This window comes from Microcaecilia unicolor, chromosome 9 (genome assembly GCF_901765095.1).
Source record: "Microcaecilia unicolor chromosome 9, aMicUni1.1, whole genome shotgun sequence".
Classification (NCBI taxonomy): Eukaryota; Metazoa; Chordata; class Amphibia; order Gymnophiona; family Siphonopidae; genus Microcaecilia; species Microcaecilia unicolor.
The window spans coordinates 50,055,408-50,075,691 of NC_044039.1; the positions used below are offsets into that span (position 1 = coordinate 50,055,408).

A 20,284-nucleotide genomic window follows, 5' to 3' on the forward strand; every position below is an offset into this window, starting at 1 on the left:
TCCAAACCCTCACCTCCTGTCACTCCACCCCAGGTGGTATCTCCAGTGGAGGTGAGTGGAGGAACAATGAAGGCAGCATGAAGCTGTACCCAGCTGAGCAACTTGTTCCAGTCTAGTGGCAGGAGGAGACATTGTGCAAACCTGAAATGCCAGACTCCTCCCCCCCACCCACACACAATTAAAGTTGCTTCCCCCATCTGTCAGGTCATAGCAGCAAGCAGTCTGTACTGAATGCTTCACTTACAGTGCATGGTTTTTGTCAAGACTGCCTCTGTGAACCAGAAGTGAAACGTTTAGTAAACACAGCTATTGCTGCCACCCAGGACACAAAAGAACAAGCATAAAATAGAAAACAAGGTGGGGTTTGCATACTTCTTGACAAAGGGAGATGCTAGACTGGGAGAGAAGGGAGAGGGAGAGATACTGAGGAGGGGATAGATGCTGGACTGAGACAGAAAGGAAAGGGGAGAGATGATGGACTGGGGGGGGGGGGAGAGAAAAACAGATGATTCAGAAGGTGGGAAGTAAGAGGATGAGGGGAGGGGGGTACCTGATTTGGGAAAGATTGAGACATGGGAGTAGCTAAGATTGGCTGTGAAAGCGATAGAAAGTTGATAGCACTGGATGGAAGAGGAGGAGGGTGCAGTTTGAAATGGAAAGATCAATGTCAGAGACATGTAAGGGATGAGTGGATGGAGAGAGGAGAAATGGCAAATAGCAGACTATAGAAAGAGTTGGGAGAAAAAAGGAAAGCAGAAAAAAATTAATGATATAACACAATTGGAGAAAAAAAAGAAAGATTTTATTTTGAATTTATTAATTGGAATATGTCAACTTTGGGGATGATGTATCTCTGTCTTTTGTGTTTTTGCTCAGTACAAAAGGAAACACATTTCTGTTTTTATTTCTCCAGTGTTGCATTGCATCCCGAGTCTAATTTGAAATTTTCAGTTACATTTTTGTCTGCAGATTTTTGTTTGTGACTTGTGATCCATTGTTCTTTATTTGGTGAAGGGCTTTCTGTTTTGTATGTGATTGAGTTGTGATATTATGCTAGTGTTTCATTCTACATAAGGTTCTGTAGCAGTCCTGTCTGTCTGTTTTTCCAATAGGAGATGTACACTCTGAAAGCATGTGCACTACTACCAACATATGAAAAAAAAAATGGGGGGGGGGGGTGTTCTGTCATTGTGGGAGAAAAAAATGTTATGAACTGACATGGGAAACATATTAAATGAACATACATGCTTAGTAATCATTCACATAGAGCAGCAAAAAAGATACCACCACACACTTCCCTCCACTGAAGGTGCTGCCTGGGAGAGATACTGGTCACTTGAGCATTCTAGGTAAGTGGCAGATAATGGTGCTTTCACTATTTTTACAGTATATATAGAAAGTCTGCCCCTCTTCAAAAATGTTCACCTTTTTTTGCCTTATAGCCTGGAAGCAGTCTACATTAAAATGGTATTTATTATATGTATCTACACGTCCCTACCCCACAGCAAGCAAGTGAAAAATGTTTCCTAGAAATTCTTAGAAAATGAAGTAGAAAAAATGTGGAACAGCATGGTTAGATAAGTATCCACCTGCATTGTACTTCTGCAGCAATCCTAAATACTTAAAGCTCTGGTGTGACTAAATCCCTTTCAAAAGCATATTTCAAGTGTATTGGCTCAGCTTGTGTTAACTTGTACTGATTCTTGTGACGACGGGACAAATTCAGCTCTTCTGGATAGTTCCCTTTGTTATCTTGTTCATTTTAAAGCAAAGATCCAAGGAGCTAACAAAAGAACTGTGAAAAATTACAGAAGGACCTTACGAGACTGGGAGACTGGGCGGCTAAATGGCAGATGACATTTAATGTGAACAAGTGCAAGGTGATGCATGTGGGAAAAAGCACCTGAATTATAGCTACGTCATGCAAGGTTCCACGTTAGGAGTTACGGACCAAGAAAGGGATCTGGGTGTCGTTGTTGATAATACACTGAAACCTTCTGCTCAGTGTGCTGCTGCAGCTAGGAAAGCAAATAGAATGTTGGGTATTATTAGGAAAGGTATGGAGAACAGGTGTGAGGATGTTATAATGCTGTTTTATCGCTCCATGTTGCGACCGCACCTTGAGTATTGTGTTCAATTCTGGTTGCCGCATCTCAAGAAAGATATAGTAGAACTGGAAAAGGTGCAGTGAAGGGCGACAAAAATGATAGCGGGGACAACTTCCCTATGAAGAAAGACTAAGGAGGCTAGGGCTTTTCAGCTTGGAGAAGAGACGGCTGAGGGGAGACATGATAGAGGTATCTAATATAATAATTCGCACCTCCAACGTTCTGAAGCTGACTCCGTGGCAGTGAAGCCGTGAAGCCTGTAGTGTTCCTAGGCTTCATAATCGCTCTGCCCATGGTAACGCAACATCAGAAGAAGGGACCAACCACAGGAAAAACACAGACACATCTGACCCCGGTCTCTCTGGGCCTCTCCACCAGGGCTGCTTTTCGTTGATTCCCCGCAGCTCCCTTGCCCTCCGGAGACCAGTGCAGCCTTTTACCAGCTCCCCTGCTGGCTCCTCCCTACACTTGAAAACCGACTCCCGTCCAGGAAGAAAGACAAAAGCGGCGAAAATGCACCTACCTCTCAGCACCACTCATACAGCCGCCCTCAGCCCCGCCCCCCGCATATTACGTCACTCACTACACAGCCCTGCTTCACGCCACACAGCCACTCACAGCAAGCGAGCAACCAATAACCTATGAGTGAAGAAGTATAACTGTAGCGTCTGCTCTGCTCTATGGTAAGATTTCTGGTGATGCTGAGAGACAGAGGAAGAAGGAGTAGGCTGGAACTTGAAGACGGGAGACAGAGGGTCCTGGAACTCGAAGGGGAGGGGTGCCCTGGAACTCGGCGAACAGGGAGGGAGGCAGGTAGGGGGGCATGGAACTCGGAGTGAGGGAGGGGTGCCCTGAAACTCGAACGGGAGGGGTGCCTTGACCTCGGAGGACAGGGAAGGAGGCAGGTAGGAGGGGCATGGAACTCGGAGGGAGGGAGGCAGGTAGGGGGGCATGGAACTTGGAGGGGAGGGGGGCTGGAACTCGGAGGACAGAGAGAGGGAGGGAGGGAGGGAGGAGGCCCTGCAACCTTGCTAGTGCCCATTTCATTTCTGTTGGAAACGGTCCTCTTTTAGGAGGGAGGGAGGGGGGACCCTGGAACTTGGAGGGAGGGAGGGGGGACCCTGAGGGAGGGGGACCCTGGAACTCAAAAACAACAGAAATACATAACACCAAAAACACATCGCATTGTCATGCATCACATTACTCATAAAACGATCTGGGAAATTATTCATTAGCATCACAGGAAATATGTAAAAGAAATTTCTATTAAAAACATTCGTGGCAAAATGAGATTACCTTGCTAGCGCCCGTTTCATTTCTAACAGAAACGGGCCTTTTTCTCTAGTATAAAATAATGAGTGGAGTGGAACAGGTGGATGTGAAGCGTCTGTTCACACTTTCCAAAAATACTAGGACTAGGGGGCATGCGATGAAACTACAGTGTAGTAAATTTAAAACAAATAGGAGAAATTTTTCTTCACCCAACGCATAATTAAACTCTGGAATTCGTTGCTGGAGAACGTAGTGAAGGCGGTTAGTTTGGCAGAGTTTAAAAAGGGGTTGGATGTTTTCCTAAAGGACAAGTCCATAGACCGCTACTAAATGGACTTGGGAAAAATCCACAATTTCAGGAATAACATGTATAAAATGTTTATACATTTGGGTAGCTTGCCAGGTGCCCTTGACCTGGATTGGCCGCTTTCATGGACAGGATGTTGGGCTCGATGGACCTTTGGTCTTATGTACTTGTGAACTCCAGGACAACGCTGTGAAAAAGGAAATAGGTATAAAATTATTGAATATCCCTCAGAACATGGATGGATGGTGGTTAAGAAGAGGAAGATATATGGCACACCACCAGGAGGCTGCCTAGATCAGGTCATTCATTATACCTCCAGACCAGTTCAAATGCTTGGATTTATGCTCTTAAGTGATGAATTCTCGTCATTAGTTCTCATTCTCCACCTGCTGGTGGGAGAGCATATACCCAAGCATCTGGAGTGGTCTAGAGGAACTCCAGGAAAGAAAATTAGCAGGTATGATCTAATTTCCCCTTTCTTAAAACCAGATGAATGAGCAAGGAGGAGACTGATTAGAGAGGCAACCAAGCAACTTTGAAACTGTCACAAAATTCTGCCTTCTTCCTCCAGCACAGTTTTGAGGAGGCACTCTATCTCAGCAAGGAGCTTTTCTGCCAAGCAACATAAATCTACACTCCAAAATCCAAACTATTCCCCAGTCCTTCGGCACCTCAGAGAATACTGCTCATGGGACCCTCATACAACTTTTAAAGTGTTTCATTCAGGATTGTTCTGCCGTTCTTCAACTGTTAAAAGTACCACAACAGTTGTCCAAAACCATGCAGGGAGAACTGGTTCTTTTGCATGGCAGTGCTCTCCATAGTTTCCTCAACCAATGTGATCCCCACAGCATTCTTCCTTTGTGCAAGATGATCTTGTTCCCCCCTCCCCCCCCCCCCCCCCCCCCCCCCCCAGTCTTTTTCTATTCCTGTCACTGGGACCTTACTCCTGTGGAAGCTGTAGGTTGTATTGTCTAGCCCAAAGCTGATACTATCTCCACCGGAGGATCAATGTGGGGAAGAGCCAATGGAGGAATTTTGATATCCCAAATTTGTAGAACAGATTTTGAAGGGAGTCCTCACAGCCTCCAGGTAATAGGAAGAACTTTTACTTTGTTCTTCAGTTGTGTAATGCCCTCCCAATTCATGAAATGCTTCAAGATCTACATATGTCTATCTGGAAGACACCTCTTTCTATTGAAACTGCATCAAGATATCTTTAGCTTAAGTATAAAGTACTTCCAGCACTGGCACCTGACCAAAACCGACTACCCTATCAGTCTATGGTTACTGAGGCAACACTGAAGTGTAGCAAATTTACAAAGCTCAAGTCTATGGTCCTCAAGGGAAAGACCATAAAACCTTGAACACTATAGGGAAAAAATGTTATCAGAGTATCATGCTGACCTTCAAAATAGTAGTTCTCATCAAATCTTATATTATCAGCATGCTGTTTTACAACTATTGGAAGAATTTTACCTCTCTGTGATAGTAACAGAAGGCCACATCTCTCCTTAAGCCTTCAAGAGTCTTCATACCATCTCGTACAGGCTGCTTACAGTGCTTATGACACCGCAACCTGAGCAGCAGCCAGTGCTATCACAGTATGACGTACAGCTTGGCTATGGGCTTCAGGTCTCAGAGGATCTCCATGACAGATAGACAGATGCCCCTTGTTTGGGGGACAACCTTTTTTTGGTGAAATAGTGAAGGATGCAGGATCTTAAGACCACTTCTTCCTCCACACACCTCCTCCCCACTGTTACTGGCATTTTTCTCTCCCCCCCCCCCCCCCCCCCCCTTGCTATTACCAGCTTTAAATTACAGATCCTTCCTTTAGGGCCCTGGATCAGCAAAAAGGCTGGCTGGCTAATTTTTGCTTGGATGCAGGTAGCTGAGAGCTTCTAGGGAAGATTAGGACAGCTAGAGGTAACTCTCTCACTTTAACAGAACCGTTGAAAAACACATTATTGGCATCTTGGAAACCCGCAACACAGAAATCATATTAGTTCAAATGACACCATTTCATTCACTGAGTGAAGACCCATAAACAGGACCAGTTGACATGCCTGCTGGTCTGGTTCTTATCTTCTCAGCCTTTCGTATTCATGCCCCAAAACCTCTTCAGTGCACTTGCACCTGGCAACCATGTCAGCTCATCACTATTAGGTTGAAGGTAAACCCATCTGTAACCATTCTTTTGTCTCATGTAATTCTTCAAGGACAAGCAGTCTTGCTTATACTCATAAGTGGGTAGACACCATCTCGCGTCGCCCGGCTTGGCAAAAATGTCAAAGAAAAATTCAGAGCTTTTTTGGAGCGCAAGCCGCAAATGCCTTCCCACCTGCCAGCTTAGTTTTGTGTTTTTTTTTTCTGTGTGAGAAGCAGCTGCTTTTCTGCTTGCTCCTCACATGCCCAGTTAGATTGATTTTTGAGTGTCTTTTGGCGTTTCCTACCTGCTTGTTTTTCTTTTTTGTTTTGTTTGCCTCAAAAAAAAAAAAAGAAGCCTTTATTTTCTTAGTTTTGCCCTGTGTCCAAGTTTCCTTTCTTTTTCATTGTGGGCCATTTTCAGGTCTGCCTGGTCAGGTCTCTCTTCTTTTGTGCATTCCCCTTTTTTCAGGCACCATCGCAACTTTTAATTTGGCCGAAGCAATTTATCCTTCCATGTCCACGAAGACTCCTAGTGGCTTCAAGCGTTGTACCCGATGCAACCGAACCATCTTGGGAAAGGGCACCCATTCTTGGTGTCTTCAGTACCTTGGGCCCGACCATAGCCATGCCAACTGTGTCCTTTGTGTTCGCATGAAGAAAAGGACCCAGGTTTCCCGGGAGGCTCAACGCGAGAAAATGTTTGGAGCCTGGTCCATTTCTTTGACATGGACTGTTGCACCGGCATTGGGAGTCACAGTAGGAATGGCTGCTTCGAGACCCCGAGACAGTGGGAGCAGTGAGTTATCGAGTAGGTCTCCACCTGTCTCGAGGCATCCTGCTATGCAGGACCCCCAGGACCGTCCATCGTCGGACCCGACCCCGAGGCGACGGGAGGATTTGACGTCATCCTCGTCGGCACCGAGGAGCATGGGTGACTTGCATTGGGCAAAGTCTAAGAAGCACCGTCACCGATCTCCATTGACATTTGGTGCCGGGAGCTCCAGGATGCCGTGAGATTCGGCACCCAAGAAGCATCGACGCATAGAGGACCGCTCCCCCTCCATCCAGGAGGTGCTGATGAGTGCATCTCCAAGCATCTGAGATCCTGCACCTCAGCCGACCCCACAGTCTTTCCCAATGACGGCCCTCGATGAGCGCATCCAGGCCTTGCTCTCTATGCTTTTGGATGGCCTTAAGCAGCAATGTGCATCAGTATTGGGGGTGTTTGCACCTGCCATACCTCCTGCTGTGGTTATGCATGGCCCATAGCCCACGGTGCTGCCTCCGATGCTGGCGCCGCTTGCAGCCCCAGTGTTGACTGACTGCCTCCCTCCCAGGCCGGCACCTCTTCGACTTCAGTGAAGGAAGCTTCACCGGAATCGAGACGGGAGCTGGTTTCTCGACGCCACTCTCGAGGACATGGCTCCTCCCCATGAAGGCGGACCCAGTCTTGGACATCCTTTAGGGAGGTGCTATCCAACACCGAGGAGGAGCACTCATGGGAATCAGAAGAGGATCCCAGGTACTTCTGTTCCTATGAGTCCTTCTAAGCCCTCCTCTCCACCTGAGAGGAGACTGTCTCCACCTGAGAGCCTCTCTTTCTCATCTTTTGTACGGGAAATGGCTGAGGCCATTCCATTCCCTGTAGGAGTGGAGGATGAGCCCAGGGCCAAGATGCTGGAGATCCTGGACTACACCTCCCTCCTAAGGAGGCAGTGATGGCTCCTCTCCACGAGGTAGTCAAGGAACTCCTCATATGGAACTGGGCATCCGCTCTGTCTGTCCATGTGGTCCCCAAGAAAATTGACACCCAGTGTGGGATCCACGGGGAACCTGGCTTTGTGAGGTCTCAGTTACCTCATGACTCCATGGTGGTGGACTCCGCTCTCTAGAGGGCCAGGAGTACTAGGGACTATGCCTTGGCTTCCCCAGGCAGAGAATCTAGTATCTTGGACTCTTTTGGGAGAGAGATGTATCAGGCCTCTATGCTCATCGCCCATATCCAGTCATACCAGCTCCAGATTGAGATCTCAACGTGGTACTAGCTAAATGTATAGAAAGTCCGTTTGAACCTCTAGGTGCAACTTCATTTCTCACCTGGAAAACATTTTTCTTAGTGGTCATAACCATAGAAGGAAGAATCAGTGAGCTGCAAGCTCTTTCAAAAAGTATGAAGACCTGGGGACACTCAATGAAATTACATGGAAATACTTTTAAAACAAATAGTAGGAAATATTTTTTCATTCAAAGAATAGTTAAACTCTGGGACTTGTTGCTACAGGATGTGGTAACAGCGGTTTGCATATCTGGGTTTAAAAAAGGTTTAGTCAAGTTCCTGGAGTGATTGTCCATAGTCTGTTATTGAGCTGGACATTTTATTTATTTATTTATTTATTTATTTATTTATTTAGTAATTTATATCCTACAGTATATAATAGATTATTATTGTTGCTTACAATACAAATTTAAAAGAAACAATTGATGATCTAACAATTTGTTAGTAACTATGAGAGGCATAATCGAATGTCGCCGGTGAAATAGATAGCCGGCGATCTATTTTGGCGGCAGCGCAACAGCTGGCCGGAACCATATTATTGAAAAATGGCCGGCCATCTTTTTTTTTCGATAATACGGTTTAGCCCGGCCAAATGCCAGAGTTCGCCGGGTTTGAGATCGCCGGTTTTGTTTTTCAGCGATAATGGAAAAAAATGACGGCCATCTCAAACCCGGCAAAATCCAAGGCATTTGGTCATGGGAGGAACCAGCATTTGTAGTGCATTGGTCCCCCTGACATGCCAAGACACCAACCAGGCACCTAAAAATTTAAAAACAAAATACAAATAGCTCCCTTCCCTTGGGTGCTGAGCAGGGGCGTAGCCACGGGTGGGCCGGGGCCCACCCACTTTGGCCTCAGGCCCACCCAGCAACGGTGCATGCTGCAGGCCTTCTTTCCCTCGGGCCCTCCCTCCCCTTCGGGCAGCGCCGCAGTCTACCTGAACAGGAAAGCTGCACGGCACCGGGTCGTCCTGCCGATACGCTGCTGCCCTCCATCCAGTCATCATCTTTCTGGCACAGAGTTCTTCTGCTGCTTATCTACGGCGGATCCGCACGCTGCCAGGGCTGTATGCTGCTGCGACTGCTTCCTCTGCGCTGGCCCCGCCTTCTTGAAGAGGCGGAAGGCGGGGCCAGCGCAGAGGAAGCAGTCGCAGCAGCATACAGCCCTGGCAGCGCGCGGATCCACTGCAGATAAGCAGCAGAAGAACTCTGTGCCAGAAAGATGATGACTGGAGCGGAGGGCAGCAGCGTAGCGGCAGGACGACTCGGTGCCGTGCAGCTTTCCTGTTCAGGTAGACTGCGGCGCTGCCCGAAGGGGAGGGAGGGCCCGAGGGAAAGAAGGCCTGCAGCATGCATGTCAGTGAGTGGTGTCTGGGGAAAGGGAGGGAAAAAAAACCTGCAGCATGCTGGCGGGTGGTAGGTTTGTTGTGTGTGTGTGCTGGTGGGGGGGGGGGGGGTCAGGGAGAGACAGGAGCACTGTTGGGATGAGGGAGTGAGACAGATAGGGGGAGGGACGGAGAGATGCTGCAAGGGAAAAGAGAGGGAGAATGGTTGGGTATGGGTGGGATGGGGAGAGGGAGAGAAAGGGCATGAGAGAAAAAAACATGTTGGACATGAAAGTGGAAGGGAGGGAGAGATGAGAGGGGAAATGTTGAACATGGCATTGAAGTGAGGGAAAGGAAGGATGGAGAGATGGTGGGAGGGGGAGAGAGATGTTAAACCAGGGGCTCAAGGCAGGGAGCGGGAGAAAAGTTGTACATGAAGAAGGTGGAGAACAGGAGAGGAAAGGACAGATGCACAAGCGGGGGAGGGGAGAAAGAGGGAAGATGGATCCAGGAAGAGAAGATAGACAATGGATGGTAGGGAAGAGAAAGGGAAAATGCTGGACAATGGGGGAGGGGAGAGGGAACAGGAAGATGCTGGTGGTGGGAGGTAAAAGGTATAGGGAAATAGGCTATGAGGGCGAGGAGGGTAGAAAGAGGGAACAGATGCTTAGCTGGGAGGGGGGGGGGGAGAGAAAATTTTGTGCCCACCCACATTGTGCTCAGGCCCACCCAAAATTGGCTGTCTGGCTACGCCACTGGTGCTGAGCCCCCCAAATCCCCCACAACTCTACACCATTACCATAGCCCTTATGTCTGAAGGGGGGCACCTACGTGTGGGTACAGTGGGTTTTGGGGGGGGTTGGAGGGCTCAACACTTAGCACCACAAGTGTAACAGGTAGGGGGGGATGGACCTGGGTCTGCCTGCCTGGAGTGCACTGCACCCATTAAAAACTGCTCCAGGGACCTGCATACTGCTGTCAGGGAGCTGGGTATGACATTTCAGGCTGGCATAGAGGCTGGCAAAAAAGTGTTTTATTTTTTTAGTGTGGGAGGGGGTTGGTGACCACTGAGGGACTACGGGGAGGTCATCCCCCATTCCCTCCGGTGGTCATCTGGTCAATTGGGGCACTTTTTTGAGGCTTGGTCGTGAAAATTAAAGGACCAAGTAAACCTGGCAAAATACTGCTTAACGCCGCTTTTTTTTTTTCCATTATCCGCGAAAGCTGGCCATCTGGTAGCCACGCCCATGTCCCGCCTTTGCTACGCCGCCGACACGCCCCCTTGAACTTTCGCCGGCGAGGCGACAGTAAAGCGGCGATGCTGTCAAAAAAGCTGCTTTCCATTATACCGATTTTGCCGCTTTTGAGAGATCGCCGGCCATCCCCATCTCTGACAACTTAAAGATACTGGGAGTAACGATAGACAGTCATTTATCTTTTGATAACCACGCTAAGCTCACCACAAAGAAAATGTTTAATATGATGTGGATATTGAAACGAGTGAAGCCTTATCTCCCACTCAACACTTTCCGGAACCTGATACAGCTGTTATTACCCACGTCGACTACTGCAACAGTGTCTTTTTAGGATGCAAAACCCAAACTCCAAACTGCCCAAAACACGGCTGCCAGACTTTTTTGGCAAATCAAAATTTGAAAGTGCATCACCTCTTCGAGCAAAGCTTCACTGGCTCCCCATCAAAGAGAGAATAAATTTTAAGATCAACAGAATGACCCACAAGATCATCCACGGCGAATTCCCTGGCTACATGAATGAATCGACCTTCCTGCTAGAAACAGATTTATTTCTTCACGAACTTATCTTAACCTTCACCTTCCTAATTGTAGAGGAATTAAGTACAAGACCAACTACGCATCCAGTTTCTCCTTTTTGGGCAGCCAGCTTTGGAACGCTATACCCAGACCAATCCGATTAATAAACGACTTCTTGCCCTTTAGAAAAATGCTGAAAGCTCATCTCTTTAAGCAAGCCTACCCAAATGCCCCAACCTAATCTCGCCAACTTCCACCCCCAATTCTGTTCTGACTTAAATACCAACCTCCCATCCTTCTCTTTCCATCTCTCCTTAATTTTATCCCTCCTTACCCTTTCTCCCAAATTACACTATCCTATCCTGTCTACCCTCTTTTATCCTAGTCATATATTATCTAGCTGAACTTATCATACACTACTAAGCCCAACTTTACATAGTTTTACTACTGTTTTATTAAAATTCTATTAACTTTGTATTTCAAATTACTATGTAAGCCTTATTGAGCCTGCATTATGTGGGAAAGCGCGGGGTACAAATGTAATAATAATAATCTCCTGATTTATGTCGGGAAATGGCCGGTGATCACTTTCGAAAATAAGCCTGTATGTAGCCTTTAAATGTTTATAACATTTTTGTAGTGCACATTTTTGTACTGCAATACCATACAGGCTTAATGGACAATTGTCAAATTTTACATCTAGGCAGGATATTCTGTAACTGGAATTCACTACCAGTTTACCTAAGACAGTGCTCCAGTTTAGATACTTTCAAATCAGATTTTAAAACTTTTATTTTTAAGGATGCTTTTCCTACTGTGTAACGATGCTACTTATTCTCATGTTAGTTTTGAAGCCTAATGGTTTCTGCTGAGGCTCTGACTAATAGGAAAGGGAAATGGAACTTGATATACCGCCTTTCTGAGGTTTTTGCAACTACATTCAAAGCAGTTTATGTATATTCAGGTACTTATTTTGTACCAGGGGCAATGGAGGGTTAAGTGACTTGCCCAGAGTCACAAGGAGCTGCAGTGAGAATCGAACTCAGTTCCCCAGGAACAAAGTCCACTGCACTAATCACTAGGCTACTCCTCCACTAATAAACGCAATACCCTTATACATTTTTACTCTTCTCTTTTCTATCTAAATTGTAGTTCTCCATTTTTCCCTATTGTATCCTGTTTGTCTTTGTATGTTGTTCCCTTTTTTAATTTAAATTGAAAGCCGCCTCGGTGGTTTTTCCCATAGGTAGGGTAGAAAGTTTTGAATAAACTTGAAACTTGTAGTGTGTGATTTATGTGGTTTCTTCATAAATGTATTTTTTGAAAAAGAAGGCCTTTAGATTGTCCCGGAACTTTAGATAGTTAGTCATGCATCTAATATCTTTTGGCAGTGAGGTCCAGATTTTAGTATCTAGATAGTTAAAACTGACTGCATGCATGGATTTGGGATTTGTATTTCAAGCCTTGGCAATGTTGGAAATGCAGAATCAGAAAATTACGTGATCCTTTGGTAGAGTTTCATGTTGGAAGGTTGATTAAATTTGTCATGTATTCTGGAGCAGCGCCATAGATAATTCTATAAATCGTAGAGCATAGTTTAAAGGCTATCCATGCTTTGATTGGGAACCAGTGAAGACTTTTCAATAATGGATAAGCAGTGTTGAATTTTGATTTGCCGTATGAATCTCATGGCCTTGTTTTGAGCTGTTCGTAATTTTTTGAGGCCTGAGTCTTTACAACCCACATATACACCATTGCAGTAATCCATATGAGCCAGTATCATAAATTGAACTAACATGTGTAAAACAGTTGTGGGAAAGTAATTTCGTATACGTTTCAATTTCCACAAAGTATGGAACATTTTTTTCATATCCGTCGTGACCTGTTTTTCAAGACTCAGTTCACGATCTAGTAGGACTTCTAAGATTTTCAGATGGTCTGCTGTTGGTTGCATTGTTCTGTCTAGATCAGTGTTTCCCAATTCCAGTCCTGGAGTACCGCTTGCCAGTCAGGTTTTCAGGATATCCACATTGAATATTCATGGACCTGATTTACATACACTGCCTCCATTATATGCAAATCTCTTTCATGCATATGCATTGTGGATATCCTGACTAAGAAGGGGTACTCTAGGATTGGACTTGGGAATCACTGGTCTAGATTAATGGTAAAAAGGATGTCTTTGCAATGAGACAATGTTAGTACCAGGCTTGTTTTTTTTCTTTGTTGAGTTTCAGTTTGAATGCTGTTTTCCAGGCCTCCGTGGTGTTCATTCCTGATTTGATCTTTCATGCTATTTCTGACTTGTCTTTTTCAAATGGAATATAGATGGAAACATCATTGGCATACAGTGGGGGAAATAAGTATTTGATCCCTTGCTGATTTTGTAAGTTTGCCCACTGACAAAGACATGAGCAGCCCATAATTGAAGGGTAGGTTATTGGTAACAGTGAGAGATAGCACATCACAAATTAAATCCGGAAAATCACATTGTGGAAAGTATATGAATTTATTTGCATTCTGCAGAGGGAAATAAGTATTTGATCCCCCACCAACCAGTAAGAGATCTGGCCCCTACAGACCAGGTAGATGCTCCAAATCAACTCGTTACCTGCATGACAGACAGCTGTCGGCAATGGTCACCTGTATGAAAGACACCTGTCCACAGACTCAGTGAATCAGTCAGACTCTAACCTCTACAAAATAGCCAAGAGCAAGGAGCTGTCTAAGGATGTCAGGGACAAGATCATACACCTGCACAAGGCTGGAATGGGCTACAAAACCATCAGTAAGACGCTGGGCGAGAAGGAGACAACTGTTGGTGCCATAGTAAGAAAATGGAAGAAGTACAAAATGACTGTCAATCGACAAAGATCTGGGGCTCCATGCAAAATCTCACCTCGTGGGGTATCCTTGATCATGAGGAAGGTTAGAAATCAGCCTACAACTACAAGGGGGGAACTTGTCAATGATCTCAAGGCAGCTGGGACCACTGTCACCACGAAAACCATTGGTAACACATTACGACATAACGGATTGCAATCCTGCAGTGCCCGCAAGGTCCCCCTGCTCTGGAAGGCACATGTGACGGCCCGTCTGAAGTTTGCCAGTGAACACCTGGATGATGCCGAGAGTGATTGGGAGAAGGTGCTGTGGTCAGATGAGACAAAAATTGAGCTCTTTGGCATGAACTCAACTCGCCGTGTTTGGAGGAAGTGAAATGCTGCCTATGACCCAAAGAACACCGTCCCCACTGTCAAGCATGGAGGTGGAAATGTTATGTTTTGGGGGTGTTTCTCTGCTAAGGGCACAGGACTACTTCACCGCATCAATGGGAGAATGGATGGGGCCATGTACCGTACAATTCTGAGTGACAACCTCCTTCCCTCCGCCAGGGCCTTAAAAATGGGTCGTGGCTGGGTCTTCCAGCACGACAATGACCCAAAACATACAGCCAAGGCAACAAAGGAGTGGCTCAGGAAGAAGCACATTAGGGTCATGGAGTGGCCTAGCCAGTCACCAGACCTTAATCCCATTGAAAACTTATGGAGGGAGCTGAAGCTGCGAGTTGCCAAGCGATAGCCCAGAACTCTTAATGATTTAGAGATGATCTGCAAAGAGGAGTGGACCAAAATTCCTCCTGACATGTGTGCAAACCTCATCATCAACTACAGAAGACGTCTGACCGCTGTGCTTGCCAACAAGGGTTTTGCCACCAAGTATTAGGTCTTGTTTGCCAGAGGGATTAAATACTTATTTCCCTCTGCAGAATGCAAATAAATTCATATACTTTCCACAATGTGATTTTCCGGATTTAATTTGTGATGTGCTATCTCTCACTGTTACCAATAACCTACCCTTCAATTATGGGCTGCTCATGTCTTTGTCAGTGGGCAAACTTACAAAATCAGCAAGGGATCAAATACTTATTTCCCCCACTGTATATGAATGGGCTGAATCCTTTCTTTGCCAGCGTGTTGGCTAAAGGTATCATCATGGTTTTACACTAATAACAGAGACTTGGTTATGATCCAAGGATGACCCCCTATACTCAATGACGTATGTTCTCCAGGTTACAATATTGCCCATCTCACAAGACTTCTGAACTCCTATCACCCTCTCTAGAAATTATTGCATATAATATATCTGATGACTCAGTAGCAAATCATTTTAATATCTTATTGCTTTACCGTCCTCCATGTAATTGGAATGCAGTTCAAGAGGAAATCACTGAGTTCATCTCTAACACATGTCAGATCAGGTATCCTATTACTGATAGGTGAGATTAATCTCCATTTAGACAAACCTGAAGACCCACAAACTAAAGGTTTCCTAGATTTCCTTAAAACTTGGCAATTCTCTATTCCCGTTCAAAATTCTTCTCACAACAAAAGCCATCAGTTGGATCTATTAACATACTGGTTTACTGATCCAAAAAATGTCTTTATTTATAATCCTGTATGTACTGCTGTCCCATGGTCTGATCATAATAAGTTATCTTTACCCTGCACTGGAAAGAGGACAAATAAATGAATAAAAGCTCAGGTCTCCTCCTTCACATCAAGAGGTACAATTGATCCCTCTACCTTCTGGTCCAAAATACTTTTTGACCTATTAGGATCCATTTCTCAGTCATGAAATTTCGTACATTACTGAAACACTATAGGGCTCATTTTCGAAAGAGAAGGGCACCCATCTTTCGCCACAAATCGGGAGATGGACTTCCTTCTCCCAGGGTCGCCCAAATCGGCATAATCGAAAGCCGATTTTGGGCGCCCTCAACTGCTTTCCATCGTGGTAACGACTAAAGTTCCCGGGGGCATGTCGGAAGCGTAGCGAAGGCGGGACTAGGGCGTGCTTAACACATGGGCGTCCTCGGCCGATAATGGAAAAAAGAAGGGCGTCCCTGACGAACACTTGGCCGACTTTACTTGGTCTTTTTTTTTAACGACCAAGCCACAAAAATGTGCCGTAAATGACCAGATGACCACCGGAGGGAATCTGGGATGACCTCCCCCTACTCCCCCAGTGGTCACTAACCCCCTCCCACCCTAAAAAAAATGTTAAAATATTTTTTCCAGCCTCTATGCCAGCCTCAAATATCATACCCAGCTCCATGGCAGCAGTATGCAGGTCCCTGGAGCAGTTTTAGTGGGTACTGCAGTGCACTTCAGGCAGGCGGACCCAGGCCCATCCCCCCCATCTGTTAAACTTGTGGCGGTAAATGTGAGCCCTCCAAAACCCATCACAAACCCACTGTACCCACATGTAGGTGCCCCCCTTCATCCCTAAGGGCTATGGTAGTGGTGTACAGTTGTGGGGAGTGGGTTTTGGGGGGCTCAGCACATAAGGTAAGGGAGCTATGCACCTAGGAGCTTTTTCTGAAGCCCACTGCAGTGCCCCCTAGGGTGCCCAGTTGGTGTCCTGCCATGTCAAGGGGACCAGTGCACTACGAATGCTGGTTCCTCCCACGACCAAAGGGCTTGGATTTGGTCATTTCTGGGATGGGTGTCCTCGGTTTCCATTATTGCCGAAAATTGGGGACGACCATCTCTAGGGATGACCATCTCTAAGGTCGACCCAAATGTGGAGATTTGGGCATCCCCGACCGTATTATTGAAACGAAAGATGGCCGCCCATCTTGTTTCTATAATAAGGGTTTTCCCACCCCTTCGTGGGGACGTCCTGCGAGGACGCCCTCAGGAAAACTAGGGCGCCCCGTTCAATTATGCCCCTCCACATGCTTAGATCTTTTAAATGATATAGCTCCTGCAGAAACAAAGATTAGACCTACCAAAAAAAAAACTGTCTCCATGGTTCAATGATGAACTATTAGAGATAAAAAGATCATGCAGGCATCTAGAAAGAATATGGTTCAAAGCAAAAACAGAAGACAACTGGAACAACTGGCAAAAATTACTAAAAGAATACAAATAAAAAAAAAAAGAACTATTATACTAAATATGTAGATGGGTTCACGTTAAATACCACAATCTATTCTTTGGTTAATAATCTACTTAACATGCAATCCCTGACCATAACCAATGAATCTACTCCCTCTGCAGACCAACTAACGAATTACTTTAAGGAAAAAAAAAATAAAATTAGACAAGAAATGAAAGGCTCCTTCAACCTTCAACAAATATATTCTTCTGTCAATTCTGCTATATTCCACCCAGCATACAGAACATGGTCTGACTACTCCCCTCCCACATTGGATCAGGTAAAAGTTTTCTATCCAAGTACGCAATGTAACAATGTATTTAGACACATACCCCAGCTATCTTCTAAGGTTAGCGCCCAACCTATTCATCAGTTGCTTACAATCATACCTATCCTTCATGTTATCGAATGGGCTATTCCCTGAAAAGTATGGCAAAATAATTCTAACACCTATCCCAAAGAATCCCAAGGCCAATAGAAGCGAAGCATCTAATTATAGACCTGTAGTCTCTATTCCTTTATTGGTAAAAGTGATGGAAGGTTTAGTAGCTAGACAGCTCATGGCGTTCCTACAGGCCTTTTCCAATCTTGATAGTATACAATCGGGATTGCGGCCATCCTTTAGCACTGAGACACCACTCAGTTGTTCACCACTCTGGATAAGAGGGGTATATAAATGGTAATAAATACAATGAAATGAGACAGTACTCACCACCCTTATTGCAAACGAGTTCAGCGTGGGCAGAAAAATCATAATTTTACAATTTGATTTGTCCAGTGCCTTTGACCATATCATATTGTTATACTTATTAGACCACTTTGGTAGTAGTGAAACTGTCTTAAATTGGTTCCACGGTTTCCTAAGATCCTAACAAGTAAAACAATCAGGTCATATCTCCTCGCCCTGGGTCTCCTCCTCTATATGTGAGGTTCCATAAAGCTCTCTTGTCACCCATATTATTCAATATCACGATGGACCACTGGGTTACTTACTGGAGGCTCACGGATTTAACTCCTTCATCTGTGCTGAATATGTCACTGTTCTGTTTAATATATTTGTGAGAGATATTGCTGAAGGGTTGGAAGGAAAGATTTGCCTTTTTGCGGACAACATGAAGATAGCCAATAGAGTGGATACCCTGGAGGGAGTACAAACAATGAGAAGGGATCTCCAAACATTAGAAAAATGGTTGAGGGTCTGGCAGTTAAAATTTAATTAAACCACAAAACTAGGAATAATGAAAAAAACTGGAGTAAAGTATACCACAAATGTATTGAGACATAGATACTCCAGGCACTCATTGAAACAATATCAAAAGTATTTATTAATATACAAATACACTCCTACAACATTCATGCTACACACACATACACTCTGCTGTCTAGCCTAATCACTGAACATAATGCTGCAAATAAATAGACTGTTGTCCAGTGGTGTGCTGGTAAATGTTTAACAACAGGCTCTCTCCCCAGTCCACCTCTGAGCCCCCTCCCCCAAATTGTAGAGCTGGCTATAGCGGGGTAGAGAGCCTTGGGGGGTAATGCATTACTCCAGGACAAAAAAAAATTAAATGATCCCAGGCTCCAATCTAATTCATGTTTAATGTGGGTGGGATAAAATGCCATAAATAAGTAAATATAAACTTTTAATGTTGAGCACCTGATTCTCAAAGTGGACATATTCCTAACACTATAATGAAAATAAAATGATTTTTTTTTACCTTTGTTGTTTGGTGACTTTGTGTTTTTCTGATCATGCTGGCCCAGTATCCGATTCTGCTGCTATCTGTCCTCTTAACTCCGTTTCCAGGGCTTCCTTTCCATTTATTTCTTTATTTTCCACCTTTCTTCTTCATTTCTTGCCCTACATCCATAAGTAAAAGCTGGGTCCTCCACAGACTTGACTGCCCAGTGGATCCAGCTTCTGCCTATTTTCTTCATCCATGTGCAGTTTTTCTCCTCTCTTCCTTTTACCTCATCTCATCTCTCCTTCCTCACTCTTCCCTCCCCTCCATCCAAGCCCAGCATTTCTTCTCTCTCCCTTCCATCTCCTCCATCCATGTCCAGCAACCCTCCTCTCCCCCCTGCCCTCACATCCATCCATCCATATCAGCAATTTTCTTCTCTCCCCTACTCCCCTCTATCCATCCATACCCATCGATTCTCTTCTCTCCTCTGCCCCCACTCCAGCCACCCATACCCAGCGATTCTCTTCTCTTCCCTGCCCCCCTCCTGCCACCCATACCCAGTGATTCTCTTCTCTCCCTAGCCCCCCTCCAGCCACCCATACCCAGCGATTCTCTTCTCTCCCTTGCCCCCCCTCCAGCCACCCATACCCAACAATTCTCTTCTCTCCCCTGCCACCCCTCCAGCCATCCATACCCAGCGATTCTCTTCTCTCTCCAGCCACCCATACCCAGTGATTCTCCTCACTCCCCTGCCCCCCCAGCCACCCATACCCAGTGATTCTCTTCTCTCCCCTGCCCCCCTCCAACCACCCATACCCAGCGATTCTCTTCTCTCCCTTGCCCCCCCTCCAGCCACCCATATCCTGCGATTCTCCTCGCTCCCCTGATTACCTCCTTTGAAGCGGCCGCATTATTGAAAGCCCTGCCCATCTCTAGCCTTCTCTTTGAGTTCGTTCCCTCAGAGTCCCGCCCTTACAGAAAGAGGAAATGATGTCAGAAGGCAGGACTCTGAGGGAACGAACTTGAAGGGAAGGCTAGACGGGCAGGGTTTTCAATAATACGGCCGCTTCGACAGAGGTAATCAGGGGAGCGAGGAGAATCGCTGGGTATGGGTGGCTGAAGGGGGGGCAGGGGAGCGAGGAGAATCGCTGGGTGGCGCAGGCAAACAAGGGTAGTGGTGGGAGGTGAGGTAAACGGGGTAAGCATAGCTTGTGGCGTCCTCCTGCCATGCTTACCTCATTTACTGGAGCCGGCTCGCCCTGCAGAACAACCGGCTCGCAAGATGTTAAAAAATTTAATAACCGGCTCTTGCGAGCCGGTGCGAGCTGGCTCCAGCACACCACTGCTGTTGTCCAAAATAAAACTCCTGTAGAAAGAAGAGAATGTTATTTTCTAAACCGATCTGGCTGCCATGTCGTGAGGGTACCAGTAAGCAACAACGAAATCCCAGAAGCAAGAAGCAAGAAAGATCAGTAGCTCCTCTGCTCCCCAGTGTGCGACCTCATTTCATGTATCTTCCTCAGGAGAAGCAAACAAAATCACTGTAAACAAAACAATAAGTAATAAACCTACCAACAAAAACTACCTTCAATCATTCTATGAACCAAACTCAAGTAATAAAGAAAAATATATAAAGAAAATGTGCGGCTGCTTACCGGAGGGC

The 20,284-nt window shown here is 45.7% G+C and overlaps 1 protein-coding gene across 1 annotated transcript in view; it reads left to right on the plus strand.

Annotated features, from left to right (window-relative positions):
* TULP3 (TUB like protein 3) overlaps positions 1–20,284 on the plus strand; it is a 362,459-nt gene that overhangs the window by 202,228 nt on the left and 139,947 nt on the right. The window lies entirely within an intron of this gene.